Source organism: Oryctolagus cuniculus, chromosome 11 (assembly GCF_051225735.1).
Source record: "Oryctolagus cuniculus isolate XC-2025 breed Fujian yellow rabbit chromosome 11, ASM5122573v1, whole genome shotgun sequence".
In the NCBI taxonomy this organism is placed as follows: Eukaryota; Metazoa; Chordata; class Mammalia; order Lagomorpha; family Leporidae; genus Oryctolagus; species Oryctolagus cuniculus.
Window position 1 is genome coordinate 104,596,340 of NC_142877.1, and position 8,877 is coordinate 104,605,216.

The window sequence follows — 8,877 nt, forward strand, 5'->3', positions numbered from 1 at the left end:
CATGGGATATGAAAAAGAGGACATTTCTTTAAAATTGGGCAGTTTCTATAGTTATTGTAACAATGCAGAAAAGCACCACACAAAATACCTGTGTCCAAAATAGTATGAAATGGACATAGGAAGGAAGGAAATGTATCAACAACACTGAATGCTTTGGTAATGGAACTTCAGGTGATTTATTTTTCCTTTTCCATGTTGTATGGGATTTTAACATTTCTATAGCCTTCCAATATCTTCTCAGTATCCACATGATATCATATATCTTTTGCCATCTCTTGCAAGTGCTCTTTATTGAATAAATTCCTGGAAGAGGAAGCAACTATATAAGCTCACATTAAAAAATTTTTTAAGAATGTAGGAAATTTAAATAATGAAATATTAAGTAGATAAAACTTTCCAAATTTTTCATTTTCTTCTTAAAATTATTTTATTAATTTGCATGTATCCTGACTACAAGTAATACATGATATGAAAAATTAAAACTTGCTACTTTAAATGAATAGCTGTCTATATTATTACTGTAATTCATTAGCAAAACAAGATCATGGTATAATATTGCTCTGCAACTTACTTATTTCCCTTGCCATATCTTGAACATATTACTCCCTGTCAATATGTACTTCAATTGTTTTGATGACCACTATCTCCTTTGTGCCATCTCTTTGTGCATCAGATATAGATAGATAAATAGATGATAGATTTAGATATATAGATGATAGATAATATTTAGTCAGCTTCTTGTTATGAATCTTAGGCTTGCATTCTTAGTAACCACATAATGAACATCCTTTTATATAATCTTTACCACCTTGTGCATGAAGTTTTGTGGAATAAATTTTAGAAATGGAAAAGACAGTTTCCAAATCAGGCTGTGAAATACGTAGACCATATTTCCAATTTATCATGACCACAACATGATGATTTGCATACTGTACAATCAGCTCCTGAAGACCGCGTTGCCTGAAAAAGACAGTGAATTGTATTGGAAAACTGGAAAATGTCTGACTTATTTTCAGTTTCTTCACCAGTAGATGGCACTTCATCTTCCTTTATGGTTGACTAAAATCCCCCTTAACTTTAATGCATTCCCACCGTGTCACTGAGCCTGCACTAAATCAGCAATGACCGCATCACGTACAAATGCTCCTGTCTCATTAATCTTATCCCATGTTTGTATTGTTCTGGTTCCAGGACTCTGAGACTTTAAGCCTGAGGCTCTAACTTGAGAAGGAAGAGTTTATTTTGGGATGAAGAATCTTCCCCCATAGAAAGGCCTCTCAACCAGTGTCTCTTTCTCTTTAGAAACTGGGAAATTCTGGAGGAGGAAACTGCTTTTCTGAATCTGCAGAATTGCTTCTTTCTCTCAGAAAATAACAGACCTAAAGGTTGGTCAGGTTTACCCAGTTTATAGAAAGGAAGACAAGGTTGCTGGGACCTTAAAGGGTCATGTTGAGAGTGATCTCAGCTGTGCTTAAGAACATGACTCTATAAATCTCCTTAAGTACGTAAAATTGATAGGGGGAATATATGTGAAGTGTTCATTTCACCAAACCTATAAATACACACATTTAGAATGGACAAAGAGGAAGAAAGGAACAGCAAACTATAATATTTAAAAATGTGATGACACATCATTTTGCTTTCTGTTGCAACAACAGCCTGTCCGCTGGTATCAGGTTTCTTAAAAAAAAAAAAATTCAGAAAAGTTCAATGTAAGAGTTTACTATTTTATTTTATTAAAAAAATTGAATACAAGTAAATGTAAAATTTTTCCTAGAAAATCAAGATTTGCCTTTTCTATAAAGATGGAAATGACAGAGATCTTGTCTTTCTTAAAGAACAACTCAAGGACATCATATTTTTCTCAGAGTAGGAAAGAAAGATGAGCCTGTGGATTTAGTAGAAAGGGCTACTGCATGCATCACTTAGCACTGTGAAAATTTTCTCTGGATGGTCTGGGGGAAGATTATATGTTTGATACACAAGGTATGGTTGGCCTGCAAAACAAAACAAAACAAACAAAAAAAAACAACAACAACAAAAAAATGTCCAGATCAGAGCTGCCACTGTGGTGTAGCTGGTAAAGCCACCACCTGCAGTGCCTGCATCCCATATGGGCCACCAGTTTAAGACCAGGCCACTCAGTGAAAGATGGCCCAAGTTCTTGGGCCCCTATACCCACATGGAAGACCTGGAAGAAGCTCCTGACTCCTGGCTTCAGATTGACCCAGCTTCTGCCATTGTGGCCATTTGGTGAGTGACCCAGAGGTTGGAAGGTCTCTGTCTCTCCCTCTCTCTGTAACCCTGCCTTTCAAATAAACAAATAAATATTAAAGAAAAAAAAAAAAGCTCAAGGAAAATGGAATTAAAGATGAGTTTGTCAAATAAAAAAAAAGTCCAGATCTTTTTCCTGTCTCCTCCTTTCTCTTTAAATTCAGAGAACTTAGTGTCAGGGTCTTTCATAACATAGCATTTCATTAACAAGGGCAGTTAAGATGACACTTGGGATGCCTACAGCCTCTATCTGAGTGCCTGGGTTCAATTCCTAGCTCCACTCCAATTCCCCCTTCCTGCTAATGTGCACCCTGGGAGGCAGCAGATGATAGCTCAAGTACTTGAGTCCTTGCCACCTGTGTGTAAGACCTGGACTGAGGTCTGGGCTCCTGGCTTTGGCTTGGCCTAGGCCCAGCTGTTGCTGGCCTTTGGGGAGCGAACCAGCAAATAGAAGTGCATGCTGTCTCTCTTCCTAACTTTCAAGTAAAATGAAAATTTAGAAAAATTTTACAAGAATATTTTTAAAAAGTATTTTATAAACAATTAGGTGATATGGACCAATGAAATTAAAAATATTTTGTTTTACTCTAATTTTGCTAAACACATGATTAGGTTGACTCCTTCTCCTAGAATGTTGTGATATAGATATGGGGGACAAAAAGTAAGTGGTGACTCTTCTTGTAAAAGTTATATAACGTTGGGGCTGGCCAGCATTATAACGTAGCATGTAAAGCCGCCTTCTGCAGCCCTGCATCCTATATGGGCAACAGTTCCAGCTGCTCCACTTCTGATCCAGCTCCCTCCTGATGCATCTGGGAAAGCAGCAGAAAATGGCCCAGGTGCTTGGGCCCCTGCACCCACATGGGAGACCCATGAGAAACTCCTGGCTCCTGGCTTCAGTAGGCCCAGCTCCAGCTGCTGTGGGATCTGGGGAGTAAACCAGTGGATGGAAGACCTCTCTCTCTTTCTCTGTACCTGTGCCTTTCAAATAAAATAAATAAATCTTTTTAAAAAGTTATATAATGTTGATTTCTTTGCTCCAGGATTTATTCAGACATTTTCTTGCATTTCAGCTACAACATTGTGTTTTTTTAAAAAGTCTTCTCATACACTCTAAATCTGATACAGACCAAAATTTCTTTATTTTTTATTTTTATTTTTTAAATTTTTTTGACAGGCAGAGTGGACAGTGAGAGAGAGACAGAGAGAAAGGTCTTCCTTTGCCGTTGGTTCACCCTCCAATGGCCTCCACGGCCGGTGCACCGCGCTGATCCGATGGCAGGAGCCAGGAGCCAGGTGCTTCTCCTGGTCTCCCATGGGGTGCAGGGCCCAAGCACTTGGGCCATCCTCCACTGCACTCCCTGGCCACAGCAGAGAGCTGTCCTGGAAGAGGGGCAACCGGGACAGACTCCGGCGCCCCGACCGGGACTAGAACCTGGTGTGCCGGCGCTGCAAGGCAGAGGATTAGCCTAGTGAGCCGTGGTGCCAGCCAACAGACCAAAATTTCATCTTAGCTTTTACTTGAAATTTTGGAGGAAAGATATATGATGACTTTACTGGAAAATGAGGAAGAAGATGTATTTTCATATGATTTTTGAACAGAATATGGTCCTTAAAATCTGATTTCTGAGATCTGTGGTTACAGCCCTGGGTGCACATGTTTATCACCTGGGGAGACATTAGCAAAAAAATACTGATGCTGATTCCAGCTCTACCCCTGCTAAATCAGAATAGACTTGGGCAAGACAGCGAAGCCTCCACATGGGTATTGTCTGTTCTGCTCTGCTTTGTTACAACAAAATATTCAAGTCCAGGTCCCTTATAAAGAAAAGAAGTTTATTAAGCTCACAATGTAAGATTGAACAGCCACATCCGGCGAAGGCCTCATGCTGTGTCCTCACATGACACTTGGTAGAAGGTGCAAGAAGTGGCCAATGGCGCACGCAGAAGGGAGAGGTCAAGTGGCTGAAGTAGGAGGTGAGAGAACCAGCTGGGAAAGCCAGAGATACTTTAAAATAGCCCACTTTTGGAGCCCCGCCTCTCCCCACTTCTGCGATACCTGGGCACCCCAATGACCTAATCAACTTATCTCTTAACAGTGCCACCCTCTCTGAACACTGCTACATCGAGGACCAAGGGTTTGCATGTGAACACTTGGCAGCAAACCATAACTGATATTTCTTAAAATTCCCTAGGAGATGCCACTGTGTAACCAGGTTGCAAACCACTTGCCTAACTCAAAAAGAAATCTTTCATCTCATATTTCCTGAGCAACTTCCAAGCATCTGGTTAAAACTGGAAGCGTTTTCTCTCCCTTCCTCAGACAGGGGCAATTTAACTGTGTTAAGTGATGTAACCAAGACAGCTGGGGCAGAGAAGAGTCTGATTCATGCAAAGATTTGAAGATATCCACAGAAAGTGTTTAAAGAAAGTAAACATTTCTCACTGAAGATGCATCCCAGATCCTGTTTACAACATTGTCCTTGTCTCTTTTTTATTTCAGAATTAATTTCCCAAGAGAGGATGAAGCCGAACACTTGGCTTCCCCCTGTTTCTTGCCCCATTATCCATTGAGTGAGTCCTGTGGATGATTTGGGACTTCCAAGTGGAGCACATCCTTGGTCATGAAGAGCCCTCCCAGTCCGAGTAATGGACTAGTGTCTTGCCCTCTCTTCCCAGCCTTTGCAGCTGACGGAGTGCTAGAAGCAGCAGAGTGTCACAGCGGGGACAGACATCGCAGGTTCCAGCTCTGCCTCCTTTGGCTCCTCTGTATTTATAGATATAGATAAATGACTCAACTTCTCTGACACTTGCTTTTGCTCTGTGTGAAATAAGAAGGATAATTATTTAGGGCTATTGTAAGGATTAAATGGAATAAGGTATGCAGAATGTAAAGCTCAAGTGAAAGAATGTATTCAGAATGCTCATCATGGTGCTTGAGTCATGGTAAGCAGTCAAGAAATAATAGCCATTACTATTTTAACTATCTTTATCCACCTCTGCTTAACTGACTGGCAAAATTAAACTCCTCTTTTAATTCTCTCTAAAAAAATTACTGACTGGCATTCTGGACTTAAGGATACTGGCTCACTTCTGCCAGTCGAGTTATAGGCTTATCAAGAGTATTGTTGTTCCCAAATCTATTTATGCCAGTTATTCTTATTACTGGAATTTAATTAAATATTAAGTACACAGCTGAAATATGAATGTGAAGACTGTTTCTATAAAAACTAGGTTAAATAATAAGCAGATTCATATTGCAAAAAATAAGTCAACATAGATATGATACAACAACTAACAGCAACAGACTTAGAAAAATGTTAAAAACCAAGAATTGTGAGCACAGATGATTTAAATACGAATAAGTTTTGCCTCAACTTATAAGAACTATTGGATTTCATACAATGATAACAAGGTAGGGACAGGTGTGTGGCACAGCAGTTAAGTCACGACTTGAGATGCCCCCCTTCACCTGTTGATGTGCTTGGTTCAATTACTGGTTACTCTGCTTCTGATCCAGCTTCCTGCTAAGGCTCATCCTGGGAGGCAGCAGATGATGGGATGGCTCAAGTACTTGGGTCCCTGCCCCTATGTAGGAGACCTGGAGGAAGTTCAGGGCTTTTGGCTTTGGCCTGGCACAGCTCTTGCTGTTGCTGGTATTTGGAGAGTAAACCAGAGGATGGAAGGTCATTCTCTCTCTGCCTTTCAGATGAAATGAAAATAAATAGAAAAAGGTTAAAAAGTTATAACAAGGATTTCTAATCAATGTATCTAACAAAGAAAATGACTAGGTCTTAAAAGATTTGTGACTGGGGCTGGCGTTGTGGCTCACTTGGTTAATCCTCCACCTGCGGTGCCGGCATCCCATATGGGAGTCAGGTTCTAGTGCCGGTTGCTCCTCTTCCAGTCCAGCTCTCTGCTGTGGCCTGAGAAGGCAGTGGAGAATGGCCCAAGTGCTTGGGCTCCTGCACCCGCATGGGAGACCAGGAGGAAGCACCTGGCTCCTGACTTCGGATTGGCATAGCTCCCGCCATGGCAGCCATTTGGGGGGTGAACCAGCAGAGGGAAGACCTTTCTCTCTGTCGCTCTCTCACACTGTCTAACTCTATCTATCAAAATAAATTAAAAAAAATTGTGACTGATATACATTTATTAACCTTAAAAATGTTTGGTATATATTATTATTTTAAAATTATGAGATACTTTTTATTAGCTCACCATCTAACTACATTGGATAAAGGGGCCTAAACTATTATTTTCTGAAGATTTCACACTCACAGGTGCAAGAGGAGAAAGGTACCTTTGTTCCCTTAGGACAGCCTCTTCCCAGTCATAATTAGCAGGAAAGAGGTAAAGATTTTCCTGTTTTTGCATTTTTACTACTATAAATTTAAAATATGAGATGAGTATAATGAAGGGCCAGTGTTGTGCACAACAGGTTAAGCCACTACTTTCAACACTAGCTTCCCATAGTGGTGTGCTGGTTCTAGTCTTGGCTTTTCTGCTTCATGTGCGGCTTCTTGCTAATATGCCTGAGAACTACTTAGGTCCCTGCTACCCAGTGGGAGACCCATATGGAGTTCCGGGCTCCTGGCTGACTTCAGCCTGGTCTGATCTGGAGTAAACCCAGATTGGATGAAAGATATCTCTCTCTATCTCTACTTTCTCCCTCCCTCTCTCTCTCTCTGTCACTCTTTCAGATAAATAATTTTTTAAAAAAAATAGTGTAGTGAATCTTTCTTCTTTGGGTATAATGACCCATTCTGGCTTCCATAGCCATCAGCTCAGAGCCAATCTTGATTGATTTATAATCTACCAAATGTCTTGCTGCCCGTACTTTTTTGAAGCAAATTTTATAACCCGAGAGCTGCTTTTTATAGCTAAACTATTTTATTGTGTTGTTCTAACTAAAAATATTATCATTATTTTAAAAGATTTATTTATTTGAAAGGCAAGGTCATGGAGAGATCAATCTTCCATCCTCTGGTTCACTCCCCAAATGACTGCAACAGCCAGAGCTAGACCACACCAAAGCCAGGAGCCAGGACTTCTGTTCTGGTCTGCTATCTGGGTGGCAGGAGCCAAAGTACTTAGGCCATCTTCCACTGCCTTCCCAGGTGCATTAACAGGAAGCTGGATTGGAAATGGAGAAGTCAGGATTATGATGTGGGAGGTTGGTGTGTCACAACACTGGTCCCTAAGACATTATTGAAATATAACACACATGTGGAAAGGTACACAGCATTATAAGTATGTACTTCAATTAATTTTAATAAACACAATATATCAATGTAACCAGTGTCTAGAGAGAGAAGTATTAGGACATATAGCAGTAAAAGTTGGCTTTGACTGTTCTTCATAAGATGGAATTACACATTAGTTCTGCATCTGGTAGCTTTTGTTTAACATTAGTTTGTTGAGATTCCTCCATAGCATTCATTCTCATTGCTATCTAATATTATCATGTGAATACACTATAATTTGTCTATTATAAATCATGATATAATTGGATTTTTCCAATTTTTTTAGTACTTTGGATATTGCTGTATTTGCCATATCATGAGCATAAGAATGCATTTCTGTTGCGTATAAACCCAGGAGTGGAATTGCTGGACCACACTGTGCAAATACTACCTTTTCCAAGTTGGTTATCCTACTTTCAGTTTTGGAATATTTGCTTTTTGGTGTTAACCTGGGAGGTTCAGATAGCTCACCCACATAACCCTGAGGATCAGAAGGACCCTTGTGGGGGAAGTGTTTAATCTTTGTATAGTATGTTCTAAGAAATATCTTGATATCATTATATCCCATTTTATTTCCCTTCTCTTTGGGACTTCTCTGGAGAAAACTTAGAATTCCCTAATTATGATTTTAGACCAGACCCAAACTTCGTGGGAGATGACCAAAGTCCTGTGTGGAGGGCCTAAGATGACATGCAAACTGCAGAATCCTGTGTGGAGGACCTAAGATGACATGCAAACTGCAGAATTTAAGAAATGTTGGAGAGTTAGGTTAATTTTGTAAAACTACACTTAGGATGTGACTCTGTAGATCTTCTGCTTAGGAGTGTGTCCTGGGAAGCAAGTCATACTCAGGCAAAGATATATGAATGTGAGCAGACACTCAGTATATATGTACAATTACTATACTCCTTTGTCTGTGAGAGGGGAAATGACCATGGCGTGATGGTGAAGATAAACAGTAGAGCTTGGGGAGTGGTCAAATCTTTTGGTTTGGACAACTGGGTTAATGGTGGTGCTATCAACCCTGACAAGGAAGATATGAGAAGCAGCAATCATTCTGTGTAATTAATGGAATTTTGACTCTAAAGCATCTTTTATGCAGGTGGGGATGTACTCTTCTTCAACTAGTGGAAGAAATAATGTCTGGCTTCTTGAATGGTTCATGGTGTCACTGATAGATTACAGTAGACCAACAATAGCCAGGTGGCAGTTAAGTATTTAAGCTCTAGTCCTCAAGACGGTATTGAACAGATACTCAACTCATCCAGTCACCATGAGGGTAATAAGGTGGTGAACTGCCACTAGGGAAATCTACAGTAAACTGTAGATTCTTTGAGGATAATACTAAGTTCTTCACTGT